A 15,686-nucleotide genomic window follows, 5' to 3' on the forward strand; every position below is an offset into this window, starting at 1 on the left:
TATCATACTGATAAAGTGAATTTTATCCAGAGAATCCAAGTGTGGCTTAATATCTAAAAAAAATCAACCAATATAGTTAAGAAAATAAAGAAAACAATCATTTTAATAAATATAGGAGAATTTAACAGAATTCAACACTGACTCCTGATAAAAATGCTCAGCAAACTGTAAATAGAGACTTCATAAATCTAATAAAATATAGCTACCAACAAAAAGCAAAAACTAAAAACACTACAACTAACATCCAACTGAATGCTTTCGACTTTATATTAAGGAAAAAAAAGCACAAGTGTGTATTCTAACAATTTAAATATTATATTGAAATAAGGAGGGAAAAATATAGAAAAGGTAAAGTACAACTGCAATGTATTTGCAGATAATATGATCATATAGTTTAAAATGTACACTTTATTTTTAATCAGGTATTGTGAGTCCAGCAGTGACGGGGACAATTGCCACTAAAAAATAGTTTATTACTCAAAGTTCTCAAGAAGAGTGTTGCATGCCTTGACACACAGGGCCATACCAGTGTCAACGACAAGTTGGCACATGCCGTGGGCACTTGCCATCTACCTCTACAAGGATTAAATCAGGTGCCGCTGCAGCTGCTGACCTTCAACACCCCCTGAAAGGAATTCAAGGCAGAGATCAGGAATGAGGCTCTCTGTGCTCTGAGAAAAACTGTCAGAACAAGTCTTCAGATAGTGACATATTTTCAGGAGCTGATTTTATGAGCCCAATTCTTGCATCTCCTTGTATCTATAAAAACACTACGTTTCTTCATGGTGATGTCTGCTTCTCGAGACTAACAGTAACCCTCACAAAACCTTCTGCAAAAAATATATACTTGATTGCATGGTTTCCCCCTTCATCAAAATCACATGTATACTGACCATCCCCCCTACCTCTTTGGAGCATTTTCTCAGAGCTATCTGAAATGCTGTATCCCCTGGGGTATAGTCCTCATTTTGCCCCAAATTCTCACAATTCTCATATTGTTCATTTTTTTTTTAAGTCAGCACCAGAGAGCACAGGTTGGTTATAGGCAGAGAGAGAGGGTAGCTGAGTGTGAAGCCTTTACTGTGGTTTTCTGGGAAGAAATAGGCAAGGCAGGTTAAGCAGACTAAGCAGGTTTAGCATAGGCTAGTTGGAATAATTTCAGAGGGCTCAGGGAAATTGTGGTATCTCCTAGTTTTTTGATATCAGGTCCTGGGGTGATAAAGGCAGAGGAATAGTGGCTTGGAATCTAAGTCTAATAAAGGAGGCTGTTGGGTAGTGGATGCTGGACTGATTAGTTTGCATATGAAAGGCCCACTCAGAGGTAAGTCATTTGCTATTTCTAGAATCAGCTTACCCTGGCAGAGGCAGTCCCTCCCAGGTCGGTAAGGTCCCCGATGTCAAAACATCAAATTCAGACACAGATAATGTGATTACTATATTACATTTATATAAAATCCCAAAGAACCTTAACAAATATTCTTCTAAAATGAATACATGAATGTAACAAGATTGTAGGGCACAAGTGCAAGTTACAAAAATCAATTGTGTATATGAACAATAAAGTAGAACATTAAAAAAAACTGCAATTCCATTTAAAATAGCAAAATACAAGAAATATTTTAATTAACGATGTACAAGATACTGAAAACTTAATACATTTCAAAGGGAAATTACAGAAGACCTGAACAAATGGAGACATATACACTATTTAAGAATCAATACAGCCATATTATTAATATCGTGATTCCCCTCAAAATGATCAATAGAGTCAATGTACTCTACATCAAAATAAGAACAGACTCTTATTTTCAAGAAATTGGCATGTTGGTTCTAAAGTAACTATCTAATGACATAGGTCTTAAAAGCCAAAATAACTTTAAAAAAGGAAAAGATCAGAAAAACACACTACCTGATTTTCAAGGCTTACTATGAAACCGTAGTAATTAAGATAGTGTGGTATTAGCATACAGATAGATATATAGCTCATTGGAGCAGAATATAGAGTAGACCTACTCAAATAAAGACAATTGATTTTCAATTAAATGCCTAAGTAATTCAATGAGAAAACATAGTCTTTTCATGAAATGATGCTAGAACAATTGAAATTCAATAAGAATAATTTAAAAAAAAGAAGACAAAGAAGCTCTCTACCTTTACCTAACACCATATATAATTAGAAACTGCAAAAATACGTTTGCTAAAGTATATCAGTGGTTGCTGATACGAGGAGTCCTAGGAGAAGACTGACTACAGAGGGACTCAAGGGAAGTTTTTAGCGTGATGGAAATAGTCTATATTTTGATATGGTGGTATTATTCAACTGTATAAATTTACCAAATCTCACCCAGTTTTACACTTAAAATGAATGAATATTACTGTATATGAGTTAATCTCAGTAAAGATGGATGAAAATGGAAATAATCATCTTAGTTTACTTCTAAAAATTACAAATTAAATAATGCACATAAAAGTGCCTAAATTATAAATTATAAGTTCAAGATGCGATTATTACAGTATCAAAATATTGACTTCTTAATCAGGAAGAATGTAGCACTCATATAAATTGAATGCATCCTGTGTCATGTAATTTACATACATCAACATATTTTCTTGAAGTGTCCATTTATTATTTTAGCATTTCTAACAAACACATTTACAGAGTGTAAATGACAGTGAAAAATCAAACGGGCAGTAAACTGCAGAACTAGAATTGAAACATAAGTCTTTTCACTACGAAGCTAAAACCTTTTCTGCTTGGTCATTGTACCTTTTGTACTGGAAATGTATCAGTTAGGCTTGCATTCTAGAGTGTACATAAGCACAAATATTTCATACAAGTTTAGACATGAAAGATTTTGTTTGTGCTTAAGTTTATGTCATAATAATTTAAAGATAATCTGTTGAAGAGTGGTTTCCATATCTTCTGCAAATGTTTGCGGCTTTTAATATAGTTTATGCAATAATACTTACATGAAATGAAACAAAACAATTTCCTCCTTGAATTTAGTACAGAAATAGACTTGATCAAAAAAATATGTGTAATTTCAATCTGGGAATTAAATAATGTTTATGGAGAGGATTTTTCCATTTAAAACCATTTATGTAGATATGTGTCTTTATTTTAAATGTTATTGTTGTCATTTTACCCCATGTGTTTTCTATTTTTAACTTGACTGACAGGAAGTTTAAAGCAAATATTAACATTCAGTCTTAATAACACTTTAGTCCCAATAGAATGGCACACAATTCTTCCACATTACCTAATTATGTAGACATTTAATATTTGTCTTATATGTGATTTAATATTTTATGTCAATGCTAATACTTTTGAGACAGGTAAACTACAAACAATAGTTAGTAAAAAAAACAAGTTTAAAAAAGTTTGTAAAAAAAAAGGTTTGTGTGTTTTTAAATATTACATTTTACTCTTAAAAATCAGCATTCATTTTTTTGGCCAATATTCCAAAGCAGGCATCTAGCAGCAATTGCTCTTAATAAGATCTATTATGAATTATAATGGTTCTTAGCAATAACAGTACACATTGGGAGTCTGTTCTGATGTTTTATATCAAAAAATGTACTTGTCTACACATACACAACCTTCCTCATGTACACATGTGAATTTTGAAAGTGGAAAACATACTTTTAAATTTGGACAATACACACATTCATTTATGTACTTCTTTCCATTACTTAACATGTGTATTATATAAGAATCACAAAAATCAAATCTCATGAAATGAAAAAGGAAGAGAAAAACAACTACTAACTATGGTCATGCAGTGACTTAGTGACATGAGTTACTGAGTAAAATATTCAAAGAAATGCATGGAATTCTTCCCTATTGGATAAAGTTTGGAAATAAAGGTATAAGAATCAAGCATTGTGATACAGAATAATTTCCTGAGCAGAAAATTAATATACATATCATATAGCCATGATGATATACATGGAGATTATTTCAAATTTAATTGGCATTATGGGTCATTTTCCCAAAGAATTAACCAGTACATATTCATTTTATGGCATTAGTAAATTCATAGAGTAGGTACTCTGACTCAAAGAGAATACATATCCACACATAGCTGGCTTGGATTATGCATTTACCATCAAGTAGGGTAGAGTGAACTAATCGTTGATAATCTGCTATTCTGTGCATTGTTCAGATAATTAATGTAAATATTCTCATATCATCTTCATGGGCCTAGCTAAATTTCAAATATTATTTTTCAAATTTCAAAGCAAACACTTTAGGAACAAATAAAATACTTACTTTTTTCTCTAAAAGTGCACTGAGCAGAATTTAATACAGAATTACAATCGTGAGTCATAGGATCATCACTATACTTGTCATTTCACTGATGAGAACCAAAGTGAGGAAAAAGAGAGTGTTCCCAGTGAAAAGGGGCCACACAAATCAGTTTTCTCCTGCACTCTGATAGGAACATATTCATTGGTATGCACCATCATCTAAGTGGTCTTCAGGTCAAGCTGTTAGATGTTTTTGGGTGACCAATGCCATGCAGCTGTGGCAGTGTACTCCACACCTAGGTTATCATGATGTTCGTGAACCTCTCTGGAGAGCTTACATGATGATGTGTCTGGTCTCCTCTGTGTGGCTTGTCATCGTATGCTCCTGATCTGCTCAAGGAAATCTATTACCACTGTAGAAGTTAATAATTCATTCCATCACATATACCCTGTTGTTCAGAAAATATTGTTTGCTGTGAAGTTTGTTTGACAGTCTCCAGGTTGGTCACTGGGTTGGTGACTCTTTACTTTTTGAGTTCCCATATCAGACACTCAGCTTTGAATTTGGAATGTTGCTGTCATGGTCTTGAATGTGTTCCTGAAAAATTTGTATGTTGAATCCTAACCCGCAAAGGTGATGTTGTTAGGAGGTAAGGCCCTTAGGAAGTGCTTAAAGTCATGAGAGTAGAACCCTCATGAATGGCGTTATTGCCTTTTTATAAAAGAGACACCAGAGAACTCCCTTCCTCTTCTACCATGTGTGGTTAGGACTAGAAGTCTATGACCTAGCAGACAGCTTCCAACCGACCACGCTGGCACCCTGATCTCAGACCTCCAAACTTCAGGACTGTGAAAAATAAATTTTGGTTATACTTCAGCTTCCCAATGTGTGGAATTTTGTTATAGCAGCCTGAATGAACAAAGACAGTTGTTATCTTGACCAATCCAACCATGAAAATTTGAGCACTTAAAACATTACCTTGCTGTCTCCAGGGTCTGAGCCTAAGGGTCAACAGGAGAATAAAAAAGGGTCTTATCTTCTCTAAAATGCTTGAACAAATTTGCGTCTTTTCAAAATCAGAGAGTGTGAGACTGAGAAAGTCCAGGTCTCTTGGATGAATATCCTAATCCTACCCCAGAGCTGGAGTCCTGACAAGAGGTCTGTTGTTAAGAGTTCAAGTGAGGCTGGGAAAGAGAGAGGTTGCCAAGCAGTGCTCTCTAGGAAGCCCAACTAAGACCATGGGAAAACAAAACCATTTCCAAGGATCACAGGCTTTGAATTAAGGGAGCCCAAAGAAAAACACAGAGTGGTGTGAAAGTTATGAACTGAGATGGTGCACTGGCTTCATCTGGGTACGGGGAGCTGGTCTGACTGGCACATTCCACACTCGCAGGCCAAACACCTTATTCCCCATCAACAAGTACAGCCATTCGCGTTTCTAACACAGTTGGCTTTTTCAGTTACGGGTTAACCACTCTTTAACTAGCAAAGTAGGAGGCTAGAGGAAAACTTGGAGGGTGAGAAATTCTCAGAAGATGTTAACTTTTAAAACACAGTTAATGATGCTAATTTTAAGTCAAACTGGTTTTTAATTATTGATGTTGCTATGGTCCTGACCCTACAGATTTCAGTCGCTCTGTAAACACATTCGTCTAGATTTGGCCTCAGAATCCCTGTGGGCTAGAAACTGCTGGATGGAATTTCTAATTAAAAAATGGAAAGGGCTCCCAGCAATTTAACCCCAAGTTCCCTCGTCAAACATTTACCCTCACACTCCCTCTTATAAGTGTCCCCATAGTCTCTTATTCATATTGACAACTTGTACTTGACAGCACCCACGGAAGAACTGACAGCTTTCCTCCAAAAGCAACACCCTTCATACAGAAGTTGCTTCAACACCTTGAAACTTACCTTTCAGACTGAAAGGTTTCATGCATGGTGATTAATACAATTCACAAAGGATCTATTTATAAGAGGATTCCTTGTGCACTTGGGTGATAGTTGCTAAAGTAATTTTCTTTTGCTTTGGGTCAAGGCTGAAGAGAATTTTGACTTCATAGAGCTCTCATGTATTTACACAGGTGTGGAGCCCACATATATTTTACACACGTTTCTTTGCCTCTTTGTGGTTTCTTTTCTTTTCTTTTCTTTTCTTTTCTTTTCTTTTCTTTTCTTTTCTTTTCTTTGTCTCTTCTTCTCTATTCTACTCTGTCTCTGTCTGTATCCCTCTCTTGTATTCTAGTTCTCTCTTCATTAAGAAAGTTATTTTAGTGTTGGTGAAAGTTCTGGGAAGTACACACTGGAAACTACTTTACAATTACAATCTTCAGTAAATTTTCTGATTCCAGTTTCCTCTTGCCAAGGTGACTGACATTAAAATGGCTTTCCTGCATCTATTGACAAGTTGGTCCATCAAGAACTTTTCTGACTTGTCTGGAATGTCTCACAGGCAGCTAATAAACGGAAGGTAAAAATGATACCTTTCAACGTCATCTTTACAACTTGGTTTTGATTCTTGAACAGAGCCAGAGGTATCTTGATATCCAAATCACAATTCTCTGCATTGTGGGATTCTCTCTCTCTCTTTTTTTCCTGTCCCTGATTTCCAGTAAGAAATATACTCATTACATACTTAAAAGAATAACTCTAGGATGCTTGGAGAACTGCTTAATAAGGGAATATTACTGTTTACCTATACTTTGAATTCACTCTAGGAAACTATGTCACTGATCGTTTTGTCATAGACAATCTAATATACTTTTATTTCCATTTTTGTTAACTGAGAAAATAAAACTTACTTCAAGTAATCAAAACTCAAAAAGGAACATCCCCCCTTTGTTCCCTACCAACATATTTCCTTCAAATCCAAGGCCAAAGAAAGTATGCTTTTTGTGGTGTGCCTATGAGCTGATGTGGTAGAGATACGGAGTTAAGAAAATATGTGGTGCCAATGTATGTGTAGCCTCTAAAAGTTAAAAGTGCTGTAATTATTCCTGAGGGGTAGTGAAACTTTAAGAAGAAATATTACAGCCATAAAACTAAGGAAGGCCTAATTTTATACTAATAGTTCACGCTTTAGACTGGTCTGATTTTTCCTTAGTTTCTTTCTACTGCTGTTAAAATAATTCCTTTTACCACCTGTTCTTTCTGCTGTAGGCCTTTCAGATATTGAACAGATAAAGAAGTCTGTGTCAATTAGGGACTGCAGTGCATCGGCCATTTTATTGATAGGGAATTCCAATTAAAAGTGTGTCTTTTATTCTGTTTGACTATTATTGCAAATTACATTAATGTGGATCTACCCTCTGTACATTTCATATATGTACTGAGCAATTAGTTTTCCTCCATAAGCTCATAAGTTTGTTTTCTTGACTTAGACTAAGAAGAGATTCTAAAAGTTAGTGATCACATTTGTAGGGGAGCAAATTGTGCTGCTCCAAAATGTCTTTTGGACATGAGGATTGTTTAGAGCTGAAAACAATCAAGGCCCAAAAGTCTCAGGAAGAAACTTTGATGGTCCCCTTAACTGCCTGAGGAATGTATGTAGAAAACTTTTCCAGGAAGGGCGCAATCACCATTGATAACTATAGTATGAGCAAAGTGTATAGACAAGTGGGAACCTACCAAGTCTATTTGTTAAAATTCCTCTCTATGTTTCATGGTCTCTGCGTGACCCAGCCAACACTTGTTTACCAAACATTTGCTTTCCATCTCCAGGTCAATTGCCTTCTTCCCCTTTGAGATCCCAAACCATTACCCTTAAAATCCTCTTTGGTCTTTAGCTGAAAATAATATGTAAAGTGAGAGTTTCAGCCATTTTGTGGAGTTACTCAGTTTTCCTGGGTCTCTCCCATGTATGCGTATTATTAAACTTTTGTTTGATTTTCTCCTATTAATGTCTCACATCAATTTAATTCTCAGACCAGCCAGAAAACCTAGAAGGGTAGAGGAAAATTTTTTCCTCCCCAGCACAACCCAAGAAGTGACTCATGCCTGAGTACTATCCCAGTCATAGGTAAAGATTCTCAAATAGAAGATTATAATTTTTTTTATTATCTTTGGATAGAGGTCTAGATATTTGGGATTGTTGATTACCAATGATAAAATGACCTTGATAAAATTTTAAAAATGCAACCGAATGGGCTCTCATCGTTAAATACAAAAAGCAAGTAGAAATGTTTAACGTCCTCAGTGGAGGCTTTAAGGGATCCCTCATTTATGAATTAGCCAGCCATATAGATCCTAGAAATAGAAATTTCTTGACCTTTTGTGTTTGGCATTTTGTATGTTTCTGATTAATTTGAACAGATTTGGCTTTTTGCTTCTCTCACACCAGAATAATCAAAATAGGAAAAAAAATTTCCCTGGTACCTTATATATCCTTGGCTTTTTTCCAGTGGAAATTTATCTGTAGCAGCTGAGAGATAGAAAACGGTGGGTCACAGGTGAATTTTAATTATTCTTTGAATACTCTGAATTGCAACTAATAAATATAATAAGTTGTTTAAGGGAAGAAAGAGAGAATCCCTTAGTTTTGTTTTGTTTTGTTTTTGTAATTGACATGTAGCAATGTATCTCATTATAATCTATTTCTCTATATTGTTTCTGTTATTAGGCAATATGAGGAATTTTCACTTAATTATTTTTACATATATTATTTAGTTTGAATAATCCTTACTTCTTGAGGATTGTTACAAATGTGGAATGGTAGAAACAGATTTAAAAATGCCATCATATTGAGAGACTATCATCATATTTGACACTGAACGTTATGACATGATTTGGGAAACATTGGCTTTGCAGGCTTACACAGACCCAGGGTAAGCAAGGACTTTGAGAACCAATAACCTATTTGTCCCCAAAACTATTTTTATTTAAAAGCAATCAGCCCAACCTGATAGAATCAGTATGTTCTACACCTAGAGAATTCCCAGATCCAAGAAAGAGTTCTGGACCCATGAAGTTAAACACCCATGTGCGTCCAAAACAGTTCCAAATATTAAATAGAAAGGTACCAACTCAAGTCAACAGACATATGTTTGGATTCTGGTCCTTCCTCTTAATCTTTTTAAGCCACATTTTTCTTCATGCATAAAGTTAGGATAATTGTAGTCACCCCATACGATTGAAGTAAGAAATAAATGAAATAATGATTTGAAAGTATTTTGCAAAATGCCAGACAATTGGTAATGCTCACATAAAAAAAGATGTACTTTTCCTTTTCTTCTTAAACATGTGTTGAGAACATACTATGTACAGAGCGCTCTCTGAAAGACATAAAAATTATATAAATGACTCGAATGAAAGAGTGAAAAACAAGAACATGAAAAATACAAATTTTGGTTTGTGTTCAGAGAGTGAGGAATTCTCTGACTGAGATAGTACAGAGTATGAATACATGCAAATAATAGGACATCAGTTGGGTCTAGTATCCCAAAGAAATTGTTAGGTGACAGATTAAGGAGTTTGGATCATGTTTTTTTAGGTGATGGGAGGCACTAAATGCTTCTGAGCAAAGGAAAGGCACAGTTAAAACTTATTCCAACTGACAGCATTGTATACTATTACTATAGCAGCATAGCTACTGTATTACATTTACCTACTACACTATAGCAGACTGGATAGGAGGCCTGAACTGGGGAAAAATAAAAGGAGGGTGCAAGTATAAGAAAATTTTCAATGGGCTAATCAATAGAGCTTACATAATCAATAGAGTGCTTACAAGAGAAATGATGAAGCTGTTTAAAATCATTCTGAAATTATTGAATATCTGGAAGTTGAAACAAGCTGGCTTTGCAAGGAGATTTTGAATTCTGATTCTGACATAATGAATGGTTGAGGTACAAATATAATTTTGAAATGGAAGTATTTACTTGCCAGTGGAAAAAGCAGCAGTAGAACTGGAAAATAAGATTGAAAATAGAAATAAAAGATTGAGTGCCATTAAAATATGCAGTAAATTGTATTATCTAATTGTTAGGGAGGATCCCCACCGAGAATTGGCTTGGCCACAAAACTTGCTTTACCAATGAAATGTGAGAGGGAGTAAAGTGTCATTTCTGGGGTGTGCTCTGAGAGCCGCGTTCTGCTTGGTCACGGTCTTTTTTGCTCCCCCACATCAGCTGGCAGTATTCCTTCTCACTCCTAGAGTGTGGACAATTACACTGAAGAGAGCCCACCCCCACTCTCCCCACCCTTCCTGAATCCCCCCAACCACCACAGGAACTAATGCTGCAGACTCTTCTTGGGTATGTTTGTGAGGGAAATAACTTTTGTTCTTGTAGACCGCTATCATTTTGGGTTGTTTATTTCCAAAGCATAACTTGGTATATTTTGACTGATACAAATAAAAATGACCAAGGCACTTGGAATGGATCCTCCTCCTTTCTGGAGTTAGGGAGGGTATACATTTTTTTAAGAATATGACTGTAGAATATTCACACTATATGAGATACTAGAAGACAACTTAATATAATCCCCTTGATTAATAGATGAGGAAGTTAAGAAATAGGATTTAAGGGTTTTTCCTGGAGAAACACTGGCAACAATGCCAGAAGGGTCTCTAAAAGTGAGGGCACTTTACATACAAGTTTAGTTACTTTTCCGTTAAATTGCACTTATTTTGTGTACTACAAGTCAGCACTGATTGCAAGCGAATCACACAAAATCCAGAGTGATGATGCAATGAGTAACACAGGTATCATCTTTACCTGCCAATTCATTAGTTTCAACAAATATCCATCGACCACCTATATTGTCCCAGGTATTTCATATATATTATCTCTGTTGAGTTATCTAAGAGCCCTGCAAGCAAAGTCTGATACTCTGTGTTTTATGCTGAGGAAATTAAAGGCAGAGATTTCAAGTAGGATTCGTAGCTGTCAGACAGGAGATGGGATTGAAATCTGGATGATCTGTTTCAGATCCAGGCTCTGTAAATGTTTAACTAAAGCAGACACACTAAACAAACAGAAGTTGCTCCAATTTCCTTATCCATTTAATCTATGTTGGGGAGCAAGTGGGAGACCTAGAAAGAACATAATAGTAAGAAAAAGAAAAAATAAAATATCAGAGTAAAATCTGTCATTTAATGGTTATTGGTGGGAAAACTAGACAATCATCAATTATTTATCAACTACTATGTTCCTGGTTCTCTTCTCCAACTGCCCTGCAGTGTAGATTCGCGTTTCAGACACCTGCACATGGAAACTTTAAACTCAATTCAGTATCGTACTCTGCTATGAAATCTTGATCTTTTTGCCAGTTGAACACAATTTAAGAGTTAGTTGAACTTCAAAAGGCAAGGGTGGGGAAAGCCTGTCTGGATTTCAAGTGGAAGGTATGTTGAGAAACAACAAAGACAGGATGGGTTAGCTGAATCCTTGTGATGAAAAGCTTCCAGTGCTAGACTATGGGGTTTATCCTTAATTCATCAGGCATGAACAAAGCATGGTACACTTCAGAACTGTATGAAAACCAGGCATAAGGAAGATTAATCTGGCAGTGGTAGACATGAGATGTGTTGGATCAAGGAGGAACTGGCCATGGGGAAATGAATCGGATGGCTATTTCAATATTTTAAGTAGTAGCAATAATGATAATTCCCAAATGGAAGTACAGGCCATGAAGATAAAAGGAAGTGAACAAATATTTACCATAATAGGCATTAGTGCACCTGACACATTATTTGAACTAAATGTAGCTAAATCTGTGCTATTTCTACATGCATTTTAATGTTGTTCTGTATCCAATGGCTCAATATAATCATTCTGAAAATAGTAAGGGAAGTACTCATTTGTTTCCTGTAATCACAAAACTGCAATGTGTAAAGGTATGCCAAACACATGGGTAGTTAAGTTTTCCTTTGCCAGAACCTGCCAAGCACATTGAAAAAATTGCAAAACACATTTGGAAGTGCCATGTGGATGCGTTTGGAACTCCACGTACATTTATTACAGAGGCAATAGCTGCTGTGACATGTAAGTCAAACAAATGTGTGTTTAAAAGTTTGATCACCCTACCACATATTCCCTTTCATATAACACTTTTTTTTAATGAACAACAGACTTTGCCTAAATGTCCCTTTTCTGTTTATCTACCTGACAAGTAGCATCCATTAGTGTCCTGCTTCTTGTGCACTGATGTAGCTGAACGATTTGTGATCTAGGAAATTTGGGGAGAAAAAAAAGGGATCAAATATTTATGAGTTTCTGAAGGTGTCCAGAAACTAATTTTCTACAGTTATACTCAAAAACTTCCTTTTCTCTCCTAACATGTTGCTGTTTCTTCACTAGAGATTAAATAAATGTCTTTCCCTTATCTCCTTTTATTCAACTCAACATTTTTCTTCAGCCTGCTTCAGAGCCACGCTTTGCTAGAACTCTCTGTGCCACATCTGAACTGACTGCTCCACACACACATACCTTGGATTCCCCCCTCCCTGTACTATAATTTTATTTCCCTTTTAATCACGGACTTGAAAGTGAAGAGACAACAGTTGGGGTTTTATTTATGCCAGTTCCAAGATGTTTTAATAAGAGACTATGTGGAAAACAGGGAGTGTAGAAAGGAGGCATGTGGAGAGGGGAACACATATATTTCTTGACTTCAAAGTGAGGGGAAAAGGATAAATAAGTCATTCTGTAGCTATCAACTACATATATTTATTGCCTTTTAAAAATGGCCGGAGGTACTGAAATGTAAGTGGAAGGGACTATTTAGAAGTCTGACACTTTTCCTCCCTTTCTGAACTATGCAAAAATGCATTTATTCTGAGAACAGCGTACACTTTTCTTTTAATCTTTTTATTTTAAACAAGAAAAACATACTTGCTTTTACAAACTCAAACAATATATGTGTACATAGTAAAAAGTGTAAGCCTTTCTCTGCCTTTTTTCCCCTTGATTGTTCTGTGTTTATCATTCTTTGAGAATTTTTCTGTGCATAGAAATACGTATCTTATGTGTTCATCTCCAATTTTGCATTGGTCTTTTAAACAGATTGGGATCAGATTCTTCATTTCCTTCCATAGCTTGCTATTTTATTTAACAATATGCAGTGAATATTTTTCAAAGTCAGAATCTAATTCAATTGTTTTAATGGCTGCACAGTTTTCCATTTATGGATATTGTGTAATTCTTCTCTCTCAATTATTTTTTCCCCAACACTAGAGATGTTGCCATGAGCTTACGTATACATATATTTGTATATATGCGTTCAAGTATTTTGTAGAAATACAAAATTCAACACTTTACACATCTTTTTCCCCCTTCATATGATGAATGATCATCATTTAAACACACATACACATGCATTACACATATATTTTGGCTGTATCTTCATGATCTCTGTAGACCAGAGAGGATCTGTTAGGCAAATATTTGGAAATTTAATAACCAGAGTCCCAAACATCATTAAGTATAATTTTCCCTAATAAAATTTTTCTGTAAGTTACCCTACCTCCATCCTCTTAATTCTGAATATTCACTAAGATATTCAAATATTCTGTTCCCATTTTGTATCTTCACCCCTTGTCATGTTTGCTTTGTGGTCCAGACACTTCCTCTACTTGACATTCATCAACACGCTAGTGATGCTATTTTATTTTTCTCTTTTCTTTCAGCAATTTTTAGTATCAGCCTCTCTGCAGTAAAGAACAAAGCTGCAGTGGAAAAGACAGTTTCCTTAGAAGCCATCTAAGTACCTTCCTACGCTCTGGGTTTGTTTGTTCTTTTTAGAAGATCAGAAAACACAAAACATGGGCTACATCTGACAAGATGCTGGGTTTAACTCATTTTTAGCAGATATCATGCTGTGCATGACAGATTTGCAACCAGAAGAGTGATTTGGGACAATGGAAGGGAGAATGGGACAGTATGCACTGTTTAATATTTTCTTTGTAAATGCATTGTTTTCTTAAATACTTTGGGATATAACAGAGATTATTATCATTTTTGGTGAAAAAAAAAAAAAAGAGCCACAGAGTTGAAGTGTCATTAATTTTATGGGAAGATAACTAATTAATTTAGTAGTTAAGGGTAGAAAGTTTATTTCTGCCTGTAATTATGGTAAGACTTAGAGGTGGGAATAAAAATTGGAAAAAAATAAAGGAAAATGCATCTTTATTGAGTTACTGTAAAAGAAATTCTGGAGCCAGTGTATCTAAATAGAAAGGAATTAGGTTTCTAGAACTTTTGTGAGAATTAGGGAGGCCAAAATCTATACAACCACATTTTTAAAAGAAACATTAATTTGTAAAAATAAGAATACTTGTACATTTATCTTGAGGACTTCTTATTTAAATAGACTAAGTCCCCTGCTTCTGTACATATGATAGCTCAGAAAGTATAAGCTGGTAATATGTAGGTTGCATGCACAGCCCAAGGCTGTTTGTTCATCAACAAATAGAAGTGATAAGTGTATTTATACTGGGTAGCAGTCATGGGACAGAAAAAGCAACAATTGAATCAAATAAATTGTCTTAATATGCAAGAAATTAACTATTCCAAACTAAAAACCGCATTCATTTCAGTTGATCAGCACCAGCTGAAAATCAATTTGATGGGATCGTTTGGTACTCTGTGCTCTTCTGCATTATCTACATTATTTGATTTATCCCCTGTAGCACCCACTCAGGCAGTCCAGACAGAGGCAAGAAGGCATTATTTATACAGCCTACCCAAATGCCTTTGAGACTATAATCATTTTAAACTATTTAAGTTTTATTAGTCTGAGAATTCTAAAATTCGGGAGTGAAATAATACACTGTGTATAGTTTGATATTTAATAGTAACAAAGAGGGACATAAAAAAGGCAAGATGTTCTTTTTCATCCCTCATATTTGCATAATCTCTCTATATCCTTAATGAACTGGGGTAAGATTCATTGCGCTCCTCTCTGATGCAGAGGTATCATAAACTAGATGGCTAAGAGAGTTGCCCTCAATATTGAAATTATGCCAGTCTAAATACAATACTGCCTTTAACTTTTCAACGATCTGAATTTCTCCATGAAAGCGTCAATTAACCTAAAATACCTGAGCATCTGGAAGAATGCCTTTTATTTAGAATTTGCCTACTAGACAAGTCATTAAGAATTTCAGGAAAGCACAATGTATTCAAAATAGGAAGTCCAAACTAAACTGATTCAGAGAAGCCATTTGGCTAAAGTGAAATTTTATCCAATTAAATCTGCACTGTAAATACATTGGCAAATTATTTAGACTGCTCAATAGTTTTGGGAATGTTGCCAACATAAAACTAAGATGGAAGGAAATCCTGCTTTTTAAAAGTGACTACTTCCTCCACTGCAAAATTTAGACATCATGACTCTGGAATGCCTTATTGTGCTCTAGATCCAAGGCTAATGGAGCTTAAACAAGGCCCTCTTTAAATCTGGGGTCATATTTTAACACAAAGCCACTTATTTTTCTTAA

The sequence above is a fragment of the Hippopotamus amphibius genome, chromosome 4 (assembly GCF_030028045.1).
Source record: "Hippopotamus amphibius kiboko isolate mHipAmp2 chromosome 4, mHipAmp2.hap2, whole genome shotgun sequence".
NCBI lineage: Eukaryota > Metazoa > Chordata > Mammalia > Artiodactyla > Hippopotamidae > Hippopotamus > Hippopotamus amphibius.